Here is a 17941-nt window from a genome sequence, read left to right on the forward strand (position 1 = left end):
ATAAATGTTGAAAAATTTTCAGATACTTATTCCTTATTAATCATTAGTGAATAACTATAAATGTTAACACAGTTGGAAAATCCTTCAGAGACAGGTCATTCCTTACTTGATATCAGAGAATTCACACTGGAGATGAATCCCATAAATGTAATGAATATGGAAGAATCTTTGAGACAGAACACTTATTTGGCACCAGAGAATTCACACTAGAGAGGAAACTCCATAAATGTAACAAATGTGGAAGAATCTTTGTCTGGGACACACAATTTATTTGGCACTGGAGAATTCACCCTGGAGAGAAACCCTATCAATATAATTAATATGGGAAAGCTTTCAGCCTAAGCACATGCATTATTCAACATCAAAGACATCCCACTGGAGAGCATCCTCATAAGTATAATAAATGTGGGAAAGCCTTCAGCTGAAAGCTATTTTTTTACTAAAGAGTAATCCTCACTAGAGTATAACTTTGTATGAGTAATGAATATAAGAAAACCATCAGAAATTACTCATCCCCTACTAAACATTAAAGAACATTTTAGCAATCATCTAGTTCAACCTGGGCCTGCAGAGACATACCTTATCAAGAGAAGTTATCCATTCTCTCTTTAAAGACCTTCAGTGAGTGATCTTAAGTAATCCATTTTTGTATAGCTCTAATTATCCGAAGGGTCTTTTTTTCTTTATATTAGGCCAGAATTTTCCTCTCTAACTTTCATCAGTTTCTCCCTAGTTCTCCCATCTGGGTCCAAGCAAAACAAGCCTAATCTTTCTTAAAACATGACAAGATTTAAAATGGTTGAAGACAGTTATTGTGTCCCTTTTCTAGGGGATAAATATCCCAGGTTCTATTGTCTGAAACTTTTATGGTGAGATTTCAAGTTCCTTTACCCTCCTGGTCACTCTGTTTCATTTCGATATGCTCCAGGTTGTTGGCATACTTCATATAATGTGGTACCTAGAACTAAATATGTTATTACTGATATCTGGGCAGAGCAAATTGTAGAAGGAGTATGATCTCCCTTGTTTGTAACAACTGGGCTTCTGTAAATGCAACTAAGAGCAAATTAACTGTTTTGGCTTCCCAAATTGACTTATATGAAGTTTGCCATCTACTAAAACCCAAAGGTAATTTTTACACTGAATATTTCTTGTATAGGTACACCTCTATCATACTGGGTGTTTGTGTGTGTGGGTTGGTGGAGGAGGGGTTGCAGTTGATTTTGTGTACTTATGTGTGGAAGTTTACTTTTATCCTTTGTTAGCTTAAGATTGTGCTAGACAGCAGAGACACACAGTAACAGATGTCAGACTGTTGTGCTAGCCTCCTAACTGGTCTCTTTGCCTAGAAGCTCTCTCCTCTCCCATTCATTCTTCACAGAGCAGCCATTTTTTTTTCCTATGGAGTAGTTCTTTTCAGGTGACTTTCTTGCTTGAGAACCTTTGGTGGTTCCCTAATGACTCTAGGATAAAATGCAAACTCCTAAACTTGGCATTTAAGATTTTCAAAGTCAATAAGTTAGGTTGACAATTAGCATTTATTAAGCACCTGCCATGGACCAGGCATAGTGTGCTAAGGGCTGAGATACAAAGAAAAGGCAAAATTGGTCCCTGCCTGCAAGGAACTCCCAATATAAAGGGGAGAGAGGGAGGGAAGAGGTAACATGTAAGCAATTATATACAAACAAATTATATACAGGACAAAATGAAGATAATCTCACTAATGTTAAGGAGAACTAGGAAAGGCTTCTTTTGCAAAAGATGGAATTTTAGCTGAGACTTGAAGGAAGACTGGAAAGCGAGGAGGTAGAGATGTAGCAATAGTAAATTCCAGTCCTGGGGGACAGCCAGTAAAAATGCACAGTCAGGAGATGGAGTTTGAGGAACAGCAAGAAGGTCAGTGTCACTGGATCCTAGAGTATTTGGGTTTTCAAAGCAAAAGAATCCTCTCATTTCTCACCAAGCTGCACTACTTTGGGACTTCTCTGATTTCTCCAACATGCCCCAGGAAGCTCCTCTTTGGGATAACTTCATCAGCCTGCAAGATGTCATCAATTGTGGTCCTCAACCTCATCCCTCTCCCCAAGTCTTTTGATTAGAGGGTGAAGCCAAGAACTCCAAACCTCCATTTAACGAGAGAGCTCTGCTCCAACATCTTATTTCTCATTACTTTGGAGCTTCTGTGACTGACTTCTGTATTCCAAATCCCTTGCATTGAATACCTCTTCCCCCTCCCTCCAGCCTTTCAGCTTCTTTTTTTGTATCATCTCCCACTTATACCATAACTTCCTTGAGGGCAGAAGATATATCCCCAGTGCATAGTAGGAACTTAATAAATGTTTATCGAAGTGTTATTGACCAGCCCTGGCTCCCATTTGCTTTCCTAGATGTATTTCACAATACTCTTCTTCATGTACTTTAGGTTCCGGGCAAATTGGAACTTAGTTTTATGCCAAACCTGAAAATGCCTTCTTCCAGAATTTATATAAGCCATCTCTCACTTTTGAAATTCACTTCCTCCTATCTCTCTACGCAAAACTTCTTCAGGACTTAGCTCAGTTGTCTTATTCTCTATGAAGCCTTCCCTGATCTCAACTGAAAGTATTCTCTCTCTGTTCAAATTTCCTAAAACATTTTGTCATTTGACCCTATTTCATTCTATATTTTATTATAAGTATATGTATACGTGTTGTATCATGCCTCCCAAACCTCTCCCTACATAGAACATGCACCTTGAGAGAAAGAACTCTCATTAACAACAACAAAATAACCATTGATTCCTCAGCACCCAGCATAGTATATAATAGGCACTTAATATTTGTTGAACCAAGTTGAAAAAAAAAATCTGCGGGGCAGCTATAGTGAATAGAGTCGGATTCAAATCCTTTCTCTGATACACATTGGCTGTGTGATCCTGGGTAAAGCATTTTAACCTCTGAGAGATTGTGAATTCCAAAGAAAGTTCTGATCTTCATGGGTAGAAATTCTTCACTAGAATCTCAATATACTGATAAAACAAATAGAAGTGATGAGGTTATGGGACCTGGATCCCTAAAAGGAAAAGACCAAGTCTTTGGAACCTGGATCCCAAAAAGCCCCTGAACTTTCCCACACTGGGTTTGCCTGAGGCATCTGGCCCTTCCCAGACTACCTAGATACTCAATAATCCTTCTAACTGCCCTTTTACTGTAGCTCTCCCATCACTTAACTCCTTTCATTGTCTATACTTGGCCCACCCCAGGCTACTTGCCACTCCTTAATCCCATCTAGACCCTTCCTGTTTTTCCTACCACCACCCCAGGCTATTTACCTCCTTAATCCCATCTAGATCTTCTCACCAACTATGTAAGTATCAGTCTTATCCCTACCAAACCTCAGATTTACTAGGAATCTTGCCCACCCTAATGTTGTTATAATAAAACTTCACTACTCTGACTGAAAGTAGGTTTGAGTGGTCGAATTCTTTTGAGGCAAACCCCCCTGTACACTTGCATTTCAGGGTTCCCAGCACCCCAAACCACAACAGAAGCAGCATGATATGCTGAAGAGAATGATGGAAAAGGAGTCAGGAACAACTGGGTTCAAATTCTACCTCTGACACTAGCTGTCTATGATTCTATGAAATCTCAAGCCTGGTTTAAAAAAAATCTGATTTAGCTGCTTCTCCTGCCAATCCGTCTAGAGGTTCATCTTCTTATCAACTGCTTTTTGCTATTTTATGCCACAATATTGTTCACAATCACCAGTCATCTTCTGTCTTGTTTTGCAAACAAGCTGTATCTAAATTGTCATCCCAGTTGACCCCTATGACCATACTTAACTAGGATATTTTGTGTTCCGAGATTTCTTAATTCTTTTGGCCCCTTCATTGTGGCAACCTTTTTGCATGACTTAAACATCTCATTTCTTAAGGAAATTCTTAGAGAATAAATGTCTTCATTTTTATCCATTTACTTTTTTTTTAAACGTCCTTAAGAGTAGGTTGTGATTACATTCATTGGAGGCCATAGGATCATAGGCTTGGAACAATAAGGGACCTAGTCCAATATCCTCAGATGAAGAAACTGAGTCCCAGAGATGTGAAATGAGTTACCCAAGGTCACACAAGAAGAGTAAGCAGTAGAGGTGAGATTTAGCCTGAGATACTCTGACTCCCAATCAAGCACTCTTTCCATTGTACCAGGTAATACTGTTCTCCTTAGATGAAGTTGACCACCAGGCAAAGCACCCAGGACTGCTTGTGCTCTGTTTCCAAATATCTCAGCTATTTTTACAGTCTTGATTCATCTACATTTAATTTATTTTTTCCCCCAACAATTTTTAAGAAAGATACAAAGATATGCCATCTTTCATATGTACTACATGACAAAACAGGGAGAAAAAAGCCTTGATCTTTCAGACACTTGAAAAAATTGTAACACATTTTTGGTATTGCTACATGAGGTCTTGGCACAATAAGCATATGGCATAGCTTTACAAAAGCTGTTTCATAAGTGCCATCTAGCCCGAGGTGTTTCTGTAAGAACTAAGGACCCTTTCATTTGAATTAATATGAGAAGATACTAAAATTAGAACCTACTGAAACTATGTAATAATGATCTGGGTCACTGAATAAGTCACTAGATGAGACTTGTGATTTGGTAGGAGCCCAACAGGAACTGGTGGTATTTTAAAGTCTTTGGGACACTCTCTGGGTTAAAAAGTATTATATCATTAAGGTGAAATACTTTTGGTAAGGCTTGTGACTTTCTTAGTGAACTTAGTAGCTAGCAAATAGCGTTCCTTCTCACTACTCCCTGGCATTATCTTCAGGGATCTTCAGTATTCATACTGATGGTCCCTCTAATCACTTGGCCTGTTGATTCCTGAAGGCTTCCAAATTCCCTCCTGTTTTATCTCATTCATACACAGGAATGATCAAATAATCCTAGACTTAGAACTTGAAAGGAAGGGAGAAAAGAGGGAGGAGAAATAAGCCTTTATTAACTACCTACTATGTGCCAAGCACTGTGCTAAATGCTTTGCTAAAATTATTTCATCTCAAAGACCACTTAGTCCAACCCCCTCATTTTACAGATGAGAAAATGAAACTCGGGATGATTAAGTAATTAGCCCAAGGCTTTATAGGTAATAAGCACTATACTCCATAACTCTTAGAAATCGATCACTCCCAATATCTAGAACTTTGAAATTCCACTCACTGATCATAACCTCCTATCCTACTTCTACTAACTAGGTGGTGCAATGGATAGAACACCAGGACTAGAGTCTGGAAGATCTGAGTTCAAATATGGCCTCAGACACTTACTAGCTGTGTGATCCTGGACAAGTCAGCTAACCCCTATTTGCCTTAGTTCCTTATGTATAAAATGGAGACACATTGGAGAAGGAAGTGGCAAACCACTCCAGTCATCTTTTCAAAGAAAATCTCAGGAACTTTGTCGGGGCAGCGCATCTTAAACTGTGATGTGGGGTCATGAAAATTTTCACAACAGTAAAAGGTTCCTGAATGTGCAACAATCAAGAATTATTTCAAAATCAAATGTGTAATGAATCCAAGGTGTTTCTGGCACCACTTACCATGTTGCATTATGCAACTTCACTGCAGCTTTGGTTCTGAACACAAAGCATGTGTACTTTGCACTATATGCATGCCCTCAGGCCATGCAACACCTACAAATGCTGCTGAAATGTGGAAAGGGGTCTTGAGTGGAAAAAGTTTCAGAAGCCCTGATTTAGAGTCAGACACCACTGAATAACAACACCTCTACAACATTATTTCATCAATTCTACACCTCATAGTAAAATTACTCTTTGGGCTTACTGTGACCAATTATTCCTTGACCTTCTTAATCTCTCCATCCATCTCATCCTTTCTGACTTTGTTTGCTTGTATGTCATCTGGCAATTCACTGTCAAGGTAGTGATTAAACAAGAATCCCTTGCTCCACTCTTATCAGTTAATGAACATTAGCCTTTGATAATGAGAGATATGATTATTAATAACCAATGATTTGGGGAGATTCAGAGTTTATCCCTCTTCTAAAGTCCTGATTTTAAAAGTTCAGTCTCTTGAAGGACATTTCTCATAGTGAGATAGTACTAACTTTCTTAATCTTATTCAGATCCTACTTAGGTAGGGAAGCCATAGTACTCCACTCAGGTTTGGGTGGGGATACAAAGTAAATGACATAATCAAAATTCATTTGAATAGGTTCAGCCCCTCATTATAATATCCATTCTCTCATTGTTAATCAATCAGACTTAATTGCCACCCTTGGGAACATCCCTCTTCCAAGTCTCCAGTCTGCTCATGATGGTCCATTTGGTCTAAAAAAGAGACTGCCAAATTATCATCCTTTATTAATAAACATGCTGACATTATTAATATAATTATCAAATTACCCTGAAATTATGTCTCTTGAACTTTTTAAACATCACAGTAACTTTCACCATCTTATTTCTTTATTCTTATTCCATAGTTCCTGTGCACCAAATGGAGAACTCACAAAACTGAGATGTCCTATTGATTTTTTTTTTAACCCAAGCTCAGTTAGACCCTTGCTACTTCTTGGTAATCCTTTCCAAATGTCCTTATTACAATCTAGCAGGCAATTTTTATATCCTTACTGTGTGTAAGTCACTGTGGTAGGTCCTGAGCATAAAAAGACAAAGGAAAATCATCTTCAAGAAATTTGCACTCTGAGGAATACAATATGTAAACAAATAAACATATAATATGATGAGGTATGGGCTCTGGGAGCCCCCTGGAGCTCTCCTTGAGTCCTTAAGGTATAGGCTCTGGGAACTTCCTTTGGACTCTTGATTAAATCATCCCATTTGATGAGGCATTTTCATGAGGCAATAAGCCTTTCTTTGTGGCTGAGCCTAAGCCCCAGTTACTAGACTTCCCACCTATCAAAATATCTATCCACCCTTGAACTGTCCTAGCCCACCATTGTCTCTCACCCTTAATCACTCATTGACCTCATTAACTCCTCCTGAAGACCCACTCCAAAATCCTCCCCTAGACCATCCCTAGATTCCTCCCACAACCTCCTGTATATAATACCCTGTCTTGTGTTCATGTTTGTGAGAGGGCCACAGAATAGTGAGAGCACCATAGAATGCCATAGAATAGTGAGAGCGCCATAGAAGAGAGAGAGCCATAGAAGAAAGAGAGCCTCATAGAAGAGGGAGAGTGCCATAGAATGACCTAGCATCTTAATGCATGTCAATCATTGTTATAAAGATTACATAGTGATGACAAACAAAACATCTCTATGACTTCACCTTCTGTGACAGATTTTGGCACATCAGGTTTAATTATCTTCAGGGTGGTCATTTTATAGATGTCTGCTATGATTAATGCAATAAGAAATGACTGAACTTCCCATAAAATGATGTTTCTTGGTGCCTTTGGATACATGATAAAATCAATTGTATCATCTCCATTACTGCATCTACAGGGGAAGCTATGAATGATCCTTTCATTTAGCTGGAACTTCATTTTGTCTTCTAGTTTCAGTTATAGTGAAGGTGTCAGGAATAGATATGATTCATTTCCTTCAGCAGTATGTCAGTTTGTTGGTAAAGCCCCCTCTTTAAGTTGCCAAAGAGTTGAATTTATGTTGGTTTTTTCCTCTTCATAATCCAGGGCAATTGGTCTCACAAGTTCACTTTTTCCTTTCTTCCTTCTATTTTAGAGAACTAGTTAGTGCCAAATATTCATGAAGATCAGTAAGCTTAAAGCTCCCAGAAAGGGAAGAAATCCCTTTTCCCTAACCATTGAGCAGAGACTGATATCTCTGTCCTATAGAATACTGTTAAAAACAAAACAAAGCAAAACAAAACAAAACTCTGTCAGTCACTGAATTTTCCTTCTTACTCTTTACAGGGGACACAGTGGAGAGAGTACTGGGCCTGGGATCAAGAAGACTCACCTCCCTGAGTTTAACTCCAGCCTTAGATACTTATTAGCTGCGTGATCTGGGCAAGTCATTTAAACCTATTTGCCTCAGTTTTCTCATCTGTAAAATGAGCTGGAGAAGGAAATTGCAAACCACTCCAGTATCTTTGCCAAGAAAATCCCAGGGGTGGCTAGGTGGTGCAGTGAATAGATCACCGGCCCTGGAGTCAGAAGGACCTGAGTTCAAATCTGACCTCAGACACTAGCCATGTGAATTTGGGCAAGTCACTTAAACCCAAAGGAAAAAAAAATCCCAAATGGAGTCATGGAGAGTCAGACATGACTGAAAAACAACTGAACAGCTGAAAACTCTTTACCTTATAGCAAACTCACACTTGGAACTATAATAAAAGCCATCTTACCTTTATTTGGAGACAAAACCAATTATAAAGGTATTAATAGCAAATAAACAGGATTTTAAAAGAACAGGAAACTCAGAAAGGTAAGTGGTTCTGGTTACCAAGCACCAATGGTGGGGACAAAGACACTAGGGTCCCAGGAACACCACAAGGCAGGAATATTCAGACATAAGAGCAAATTCTATCCAGGCACTTTACTCCTTACTCAGGTCAGCAAGAAAAATGAGGCTCCAACTGCTTATGATTATAACTGGTCTTGGGTAACAGTGCCCATCACTTCTAATTGGTTCTTATAGCTCACAGAATGAATCTGCATCTCAGTACCCCTCTATGTAGTTCCAAAGTTCCCTATCTCCCCTTTTTTGTGAGGCTACTGCTTTTGTTATCCTTCAGGCTCTCTTTTCTCAACAAGAAAACTATACTTCCTCGCAGCCCCTCTACTGATACTAGCATATATTGCTCATTGGTCAAAGATTTGTATTTCCAACATTTAAGTCAATATTTATGGATAGTCTCAAACTGTACAATTCTTTGCACCATCTGTTGTTCTTTATATCATTCTCCCATTATCAGTGAAGAAACAGAAGGAGGCCCCACAGAATTGGGGACCTCTTTGTATTTTTCTTCATTTTATGTTTTTTGCATGTGTCATCTAGTGTCCAGTTTACTAGTGATGAGCCTATCTATTTTTAGCTAGGCTGGCCTTTTGGAAAGTGGACTCAGTCTGTTGCCAACACCATTACTCACAATCTTCCCCATATGCCAGAGTTTATGTTCTGTTGGCCTAGCCTTCGATAATTCAGGATCACCTCCATGATGAAACATGAAAATGAGGTCTCTGTTAAGCTAAACAAACAAACAAACAAAAATCCCTTTCCTTAGCCCCTTCATTCACCACTTTGTTCAAACTATTCTCTTAAAAATCTGGCAGGTATCAGAGCCAAGATAGTGGAGAAAAGTCAAGTTCTTTTCTGAGTTCTCCTAAATTCCCCTCCAAACAACTTACTGATTCAAAACAAATTTTGGAGTGTCACAATCCATAAATGTCCAGCCCAAGACAACTGAAAGGTTTGTTGCAGGGTGAAAGTGGAGTTCAGTTGGGGATAAAAATCTATTTTACCCTACAGGAAAGTGGGAGGGGAAAAGGGAAGGCTGATAGAAGGGAGGGCAGATTGGAGGAGGTGGTAGTCAGAAACAAAATACTTTTGAAGATGGACAGGGTGAAGGTAGAAAAAATGTAGGATAAATGGGGAAAACAGGATGAGGGAAAATACTGTTAGTAATCATAAAGTGTGAAACAAATTTACAGCAAGTATCTCTGATAGTGGCCTTAATATAAAACTGAGACAAATTTATAAAAATTAAAGCCATTCTCTAATAAATAATAGAAGGATATGAACAGTATTCAGACAAAGTAATTAAAGTTATCTATAGTCATGAAAAATGCTGTAAATCATAAATGATTAGAGAAATGCAAATTAAAACAACTCTGAGGTACCATCCCATACCTATCAGATTGGCTAATATGACAGAAAATTGTGATGGAATATGATTTTGCTATAAGAAATGATGAGCAGGGTGCTTTCAGAAAAACCTGAAAAGACTTACATGAACTAATGCAAAGTGAAGTGAGTAGAACCATGAGAACAGTGTACACAGTAAAAGCAATATTTTACTATGATCAGCTGCAAATTAATTAGCTGTTTTCAGCAATGCAATCATTACAAGACAACTCTGAAGGACTTAAGATGGAAATGCTATCCATCTCTCAAGAAAGAACTGAGAGGGTCTGAATGCAGATCAAAACATAATTTTTAAAAAAACAAACTTTATTTTCCTTGTTTTTGTGTTTTCTTTCACAACATGACTAATATAGAAATAAGTTTTACATGACTGCACATGTAAAACCAATGTCAAATTGCTTGTCTTCTCAATCAAAGGGGAGTGTAGGAAAGAAGGGAGAGAATTTAGAACTCAAAGATTTTTAAAAATTAATGTATTTATTTTCAGTTTTTAACATTCATTTTCATAAGTTTTGTATTTTCTCCTCCTCCCTCATCAAGGTGGCATGCAATCTGATATGGGCTCTACACTCTACAATTAAACACATTTTCACATTAGTCATGTTTCATAGAAGAATTATAACGAATGGGAAAAACCATGGGAAATAAAATAAAATATATCAAAACAAAACAAGAGAAAATTGTCTGCTTCACTCTGCTTTCTGACTCCATAGTTCTTTCTGTGGATGTGGATAGCATTTTCCATCATGAGTCCTTTGGAAATGTTTTAGGACCTTGCATTGTTGAGAAGGGCTAAATCTATCAAAAATCAGTCCTTGCACACTGTGGCTGTTACTGTGTATAATGTTCTCTTGCTTCTGCTCATTTCAGTCAGAATTAGTCTTTCCAAATTTTTCTGAAGTCCACATATTCATCATTTCTTACAGCACAATAGTATTCCATTACTTTCATATACTACAACTTGCTTAGCCATTCCCCAATTAATGGGCATCCCTTCAATTTCCAGTTCTTGACCACCACAAAAAGAGCTGCTATAAATATTTTTGTACATGTAGGTCCTTTTCTTATATTTATGATCTCTTTGGGATATAGCCTTAGAAATGGTATTGCTGGGTCAAAGGGTATGCATATTTTATAGCCCTTTGGGCACAGTTCCAAATTGCTCTCCAGAAAGGTTAGATCAGCTCACAGCTCCACCAATAATTTATTAGTGTTCCAACTTTCCCACATCTTCTCCAACATTTATAATTTTCCTGTTTTGTCATGTTAGACAACCCAACAGGTGTGATGTGGTACCTCTGAGTTGTTTTGAGTTGCATCTCTCTAATTAATAGTGATTTAGAGCATTTTTTCATATAACTAATTTCTTCCTCTGAAAACTGCCTGTTCATATCCTTTGATCATTTATCAATTGGGGAAGAACTCAAAGTTTTAAGAAACAATTGCTAAAAATTGTTTTTACATATAATTGAGAGAAAAACAAAATATTAACTAATTTTTCAAAAAGAGTCTCAGTGACCAAGAATCATTCATTCATGATCTCTCTGCTGCATTTGACTCTAAGCCCTAAATTATCAATATGGAAATTCTCTCCTGTCCTAAATTCTGACATTCAAAGTTCCCAGAACTGAATACGCACAGATATATGGTAACAAAACTGAGAATATGACAGAAACAGAGGAATATATTTTTAAAAAATACTCAAACTAATAGAAGATCAAATGGAGATCTTAAATAACCTATTCTTAGAAAAGGAAATAGAACTAGCTGTAAAGGAATTACCAAAGAAAATACTATTAAACATGTATAGCCTGTATCATATTCCATGTCATCTTGGGGTGTTGAAAATGAAAAATAAATAAAAATAAAATCCAAATGGATAGAGCTCTGGGCTTGGAACCAGGAAAATTTGCCTTACTGAGTTCAAATCTGGCCTCAGACATTTACTAGTTGTGTGATGCTAGACAAGTCACTTAACCTTGTTTGCCTCAGTTCTTCATCTGTAAAATGAGCTGGAGAAGAAAATAGCAAACCACTCCAGTACCCTTGCCAAGAAAACTCCAAATGGGGTGATGAAGAGTCAGATATGACTGAAACAATTGAACAACAACATAGTCTTAAAACCTAAATGAAGAAAGGATAAAACACAGAATTGTAGACCAATATTATTAATAAATATTGATTCAAAATTTTAAATAAAACCCCATCAAACAGATGACAGTGATTTATCCAAGAAATCATTCATTATGACCAAGTTGGATTAATACCAGAGATGCAAGGATTGTTCAACATTAGGAAGATGATATAATTAATCATAGTAAAAATAAAAACATCACAAACCACATAATTATCTCAAAAGATACAGAAAAAGCCTCTGGCAAAATATAACACTCATTTATCCTAAAAAACCCTACAAAGTATAGGAATACAGGGACCTTTAAAAATTATAAAAAGTATCTATCTAAAACTAAGTGAGCATCATATGCAATAAGGATACATCAGAACATTTTCCAATAAATGGAACAGTAAAGCAAGGATACCTACTCTTTCCACTATTAATACATTCTACAAATGGTAACAACAGCAAAGAAATTAAAGGAATAAAGATAGGTAAGGAAGAAATGAAACTATTTCTATTTGCTGATGATATGATGGTGTAATGGGAATGGGAATTTGAAGATCTTCCCTGCCCCTTAATAGACCTAGGGGGAATTTGAGGACCTCCCCTGCTGTGAAGATACTCTCAGCCTCCTGATAGGCTGAATGTAATCACATGGAGTCTGTGGTGGGAGGAGTTTGCTGAGGAGAAGCAGAGTACAAAGGGAATCTAGTAGAGAGCTAGCAAGACAGATGGGGACAGAGGAGCTTAGACAAGGAGAAAGAGAGTTTTGTGAGTAAATAATTGATATTGTATTGGTTTGTGGGAAGGCTAAAGGATGGCATGGCTCTCAGCATTGTTATGGCTTCTGATTATCTTTGTTACTATGATGGAATCAGCTTACTGGTTTTCTGGTGTCTAAATAAATGCTTCAGCTTTATCCTCTATCTGGAGAGTCTGGCATATTTTGTGATGGAACGTCATGTGATTCTTATAGTCATGGTCTTTATCGTGATCAAGGGCACTGTAAATATTGCATTGGCGCTACAGATGGTATAGCTGAAAAATTCCAGGACATCAGTAGAGATAAGGCAGCAGTTAACTAATAGCTTCAGCAAAGTTGTGTGCTATAAACTAAACCCTCAAAAATCAACTGCATTTTTATAGAATAACAGCAAAATTTTAAAAATAGAGAAATATAATTCCAAATAACCACAAAATACACAAGATATCTGGGGATCAATCTATCAAAGCACACAGATACTTGTATAGATTCAATTACAAAGTTCTCCCTAAAGAAATAGTTAAATAAATAAAAATAGAGACAGTCAATGGAACAGACTAGATAAGGGAAAATCTATGATACCCTATGATCCAGTGTTTACTAAAACATAAATGACTTATGAAACAACTCCATATTTGGTTTAAAAAAACAACTAGCAAAACTAGAAGGTAGTCTGGCGGAAAGTAGGCTTAAACTAATGCCTCAAAACATATTAAATACACTGTAATTGGATACATGACCTTAATATTAAAGATCATACTATAAAAAATTAGAAGAGAATCAAATCATATACCTCACAAAGCTCTGGGTAGGACTTACATTCTTTATCAAACAAAGCATAGAGCCAATTACAAAAGATAAAATAGACTATTTTGATTATATGAAACTAAAAAACTTTTACACAAGTAAAATTAATGTAACTTAGGATAAGAAGGAAAGTGGTCTAGTGGGAAAAGGTATTTGTATCAAATTTCTCTGATAACTAGAATCCAAGATATATAAAATATATACTGTTGCTTAATCATCTTTCAGTTGTGTTCGACCCTTTGTGACCCCTTTTGGGGTTTTCTTGGCAAAGATCCTGAAGTGGTTTGCCATTTCCTTCTCCAACTCATTCAACAGATGATAAAGCTGAGGCAAACCCTTGCCAAAGGTCACACAGTTACTAAGTGTCTGCAGTCACATTTGAACTCAGGTCTTCCTGACTCCAGACCTGGCACGCCATCCACTGTGCCACTTAGATGCTTATAAAAAATATTTGTGTATATATGAAGATATATACACATATAGAAGTATTATACTGATGTGTCTATATATGTGCAAATATATTTGGTTCATATAAAGCAAAAGCCATTCTATGATAGATAAGTAGTCAAAAGTTAAGAATAAACATTTCTCAAATGAAAAATTGCAAACTAACCATATGAATGAAGGTCCAATCATTAATAATAAGAGAAATGAAAATTGAAACAACTCTGAGGCTTTACCTCATGCCTTGAAAATTGGCAAAGATGACAAAAGAGGGAGACAGTCAAGAGTGTGCTAGTAAATGTTTAATAACTGGATCTATGAAAAATGGTTTACAGGATACAGTGAGTTTAATTTGCATTCTTAACATTTTCTCCATTTTTTTAAAATTCTAGAAATCAACAAAACAAGATTTCCAAGGAGTAATATGCTCACAATGAGAATTTAAATAGACTCTCACCAGTCAATTTGAGCTAGTTCTAGCACACCTCTGGAACAGTCAATTTTGGAGGATTTATGGTAAAAGAGACACTCTAGTATATTGTTGGTAGAGCTACAAATCAGTAAATCAATTCTGGAAAGGAATTTGGTATTATGCAAATAAAATAGCAAAAACATCCATATCCTTTAACCTAGTGATTCAGTTATTAATCTTATTCTCTAAGTCCCCATATACACCAAAATATTTATAGCATCACTTTTGGGGATAGCAAAGAATTGAAAATAAAGCTGACTGGCTGGTTATTGTCCTTTGTTCTTGAAGAAGACCAAAATGACATCACTATGTTAGAGTCAAGTTACTGTGTGTCCAACTGTGGTTGATCAGACCAACTTGAGATTGGAATGCTCTAATACAGGTCACGTCTGTGAGTACATTTAGGGTGGACTCTCCAAATTTGCCATCTGACATTCCTTTTGAGCCATTTCAGTTTTGTTTTGCTCATACAGCATAGCACCTCTGATGAGGGCACATCATGTTGTACATACAGTCCTGTGTGAGTGTCTCATATGTCACTCAATTCCAAAGTTTTTCAAAGAGACCTTGAGAGTGTCCCTGTAACACTTCTTTTGACCACCATGTGAGTGCTTGCCCTGTGTGGGTTCTCCACAAAATAATCTTTTAGGCAAATGTACTTTTGGCATTCGAATGATATGGCCATCCCATCAGAGTTGTGTTCTCTGCAGTGGAGCTTGATTGCTTGGCAGTTTAGTTCAAGAAAGGACCTCATTGTCTTTTATCCTGCCAGGTGCTCTTTAGAATCTTTCTAAGACAATTAAAATGAAAGCGATTCAGTTTCCTGACATGGCACTGGTATACTGCCCTTTCATAGGCATACAATGATGAGGTCAGCACAACAGCTCTATAGACCTTCAGTTTGGTAGGCAGTCTAATAGCTCTTCTCTCCCACACTTTTCTTTGGATCTTCCAAACACTGAATTAGCTCTGGCAATGTGTGTGTCAACTTCATTATCAATATGTGTATTTCTAGAAAGTATACTGCCAATGTAAGTGAACTTATTGACAGTATTCAAAACTTTTCCATTTGCTGTAACAGATTGTTCCAAGAATGGATGGTGTGATACTGGCCGGTGAAGCATCTACGTTTTCTTGGTCTTAATTGTCAGGCCCAGATTAGCACAAGTCGCAGAGAATTGAACAATACTTTGTTACATCTCAGTTTCAGAGGCTGCATTGAGTGTATAATTATCTTTGAACAAAAATATCATGCACCAATTCTCCTTCTACTTTAGTCTTGGCTTGTAGCCTTTTCAAGTTGAAGAATTTACCATTAGTGAAGTTACTGACTTTGATGCTGTGTTTGTCCTCATTGAAGGTATTTGACAACATTGCTGAAAACATCATGCTAAAAAGCATGGAAGCAAGCACACAGCCCTGCTTCACTCCATTGGTGACTAGGAAAGCGTGAGAGAGCATCGTCCATTATCCAGAACCTGGGCAAGCATGCCATCTTGAAACTGAGGTAAAATACTAGCATACAATACAATACATAAAATACAGTACATACAATACAACACAATACAATACAATACAATACAATCAGGCAACCAAATTTTGGCATAGTTTTCCATAAGCCCTCACAATTAACAGTATCAAAGGCCTTGGTCTGATTGATGAACATTGTATTCAGACCTCTGTTCTGTTCCTGGCACTTCACCTGTCAAGCAGCAAACACCATACCCACTGCTCTGTGGCCTTTTCTGAAGCCACACTGACTCCCAGGTAGATAACTATCTTTCAGGTGAAGGATCAGTGTATTAAGGAGGACTCCAGCAAGAATCTTGCCAGCAATGACTGAGACATCACCCTGTGATTGTCACAGGACAGTCTATTTCCTTTACCTTTATAGAGATGGACAATGGAGCCATCCTTGAACTCCTGGGATATAACCTCGTCTTGACATATAACCTGAAAAAATGTAGTCAGCTTTTATATGAACAATAGATTCCCCACCCCACACACCTTGTAAATTTCAGCTGGAATAGAATTAGCAGGTGTTTTGCCACAGGCAGGAGCCCAATAGCATTCAAAATCTCTTCTTCAGTTGGAAGAAGAGAGGGATTGGCTAGAGAGGGATTGACTTCAAATGGTCAATGGCTTAATTAATTGATTACAATATGTTGCAAACACTTATGGTAGCTTTCAGTCCATCTTCAGATCATGTCTTTATCACTAATCATCAGCACTGTATGGTTGAGATGCACCATATGTCTTTGGCCCACAAATAGCTTTCAGGGCATCATAAAAGTGTTTTTGATTGTTCCTATCAGTGTAAAACTGAATTTCATCTGCCTTCTCACTGAACCAAGAATCCTGCATCTCTCTAAGTTTCCCTTGTACTTTATTTCTGATGATTAAATGCTGTCTTCTTAGATATGGATGGACTATCATGCTGGTAAACCCTGAGGAAGTCTCACTTTTCCTTTAACAGCTTCTGAATCTCCCCAACATTTTCATAAAATCAGTCTTGATGTTTGTGAGTGTTCTGACCCAGATGAGGAAATATGATGCTGTATACCAAATCCCTGTAAGCTGTCTATTCCATTTTTGCCCCACTTTTGTCAACTGTGTGTTGGCTCAGCTTTCCCTTCAATTTAGCAAAGAATTGTTGACCGTAAGAGAAGCACTCTAATTTGTTGACATTAAGTCTTCTGGTAGTTATCTTACCTTGTGGCTACCACTTTTGTTGAATGGATTTTTTTTCCCAAATAGTATTTTATTTTTCTAATTACATGTAAAGATAGTTTTCAACATTCATCTTTTAAATAAAATTTTAAGTTCCAAATTTTTCCTCTTCTTCTGCATCAAGAGGGCAAGCAGTCTGATACAGGTTATACATGTGCCATCATTTAAACATATTTCCACATTAGTCATGTTGTGAAGAAACAGAACAAAAGAAAGAAAAAACCCGTGGAAAAAAAGGTGACAATAGTATGCTTCCATCTGCATTCATACTCCATAGTTTTTTTTTCTGCAAGTAGATAGTATTTTCCAAGATGAGTCTTTTGAATTTGTCTTACATCATTGTACTGCTAAGAAGAGCTAAGTCTATCATAAACAATGTTGCTGTTACTGTGTACAATGTTCCCCTAATTCTACTTACTTCACTCATGTAATGGAAACGCAAATTTAAAGATCTTCCCTGCCCCTAGGCCCTTTGATAGGCTTAAGAGACTCTGAGAACCTTCCTTGATTTGAAAATATATTCTGCCTCCTAATAGGCTGAATGTGGTCACATGGAGCCTGTGGCAGGAGGCTTGGTTTTCAGGAATGCCCACACCTTGATGCTGTGTGATTGGGCAGTGGGTCAAGAGGGGTTACATTCTCTGACCCAGGAGAAGGCTATATAATCCCTGATGTGAGGCTTTGCTTTGGGGCTCACTTTGAGAAGTGTTCTGTGATTTGATCAGATGAGACTCTGGGAAGCCATTGTTGAGAGC

General features: G+C 37.4%; 1 protein-coding gene and 1 long non-coding RNA gene across 2 annotated transcripts in view; one reads left to right on the forward strand and one right to left on the reverse strand.

The window, feature by feature from the left end:
• Positions 1–8779, forward strand: part of LOC138168554 (uncharacterized) — a 56248-nt gene extending 47469 nt beyond the window's left edge. The window contains exon 3 of the long non-coding RNA XR_011170132.1: positions 7898–8779. This is a non-coding gene — a long non-coding RNA (uncharacterized lncRNA). The remainder of the gene's footprint in view (positions 1–7897) is intronic.
• The window catches only part of PGPEP1L (pyroglutamyl-peptidase I like), a 91967-nt gene that overhangs the window by 57005 nt on the left and 17021 nt on the right, over positions 1–17941 (reverse strand). The window lies entirely within an intron of this gene.

This window comes from Petaurus breviceps, unplaced genomic scaffold, assembly GCF_028583685.1.
Source record: "Petaurus breviceps papuanus isolate PSGF00001 unplaced genomic scaffold, PetGlider_PUasm1.0 37, whole genome shotgun sequence".
In the NCBI taxonomy this organism is placed as follows: domain Eukaryota; kingdom Metazoa; phylum Chordata; class Mammalia; order Diprotodontia; family Petauridae; genus Petaurus; species Petaurus breviceps.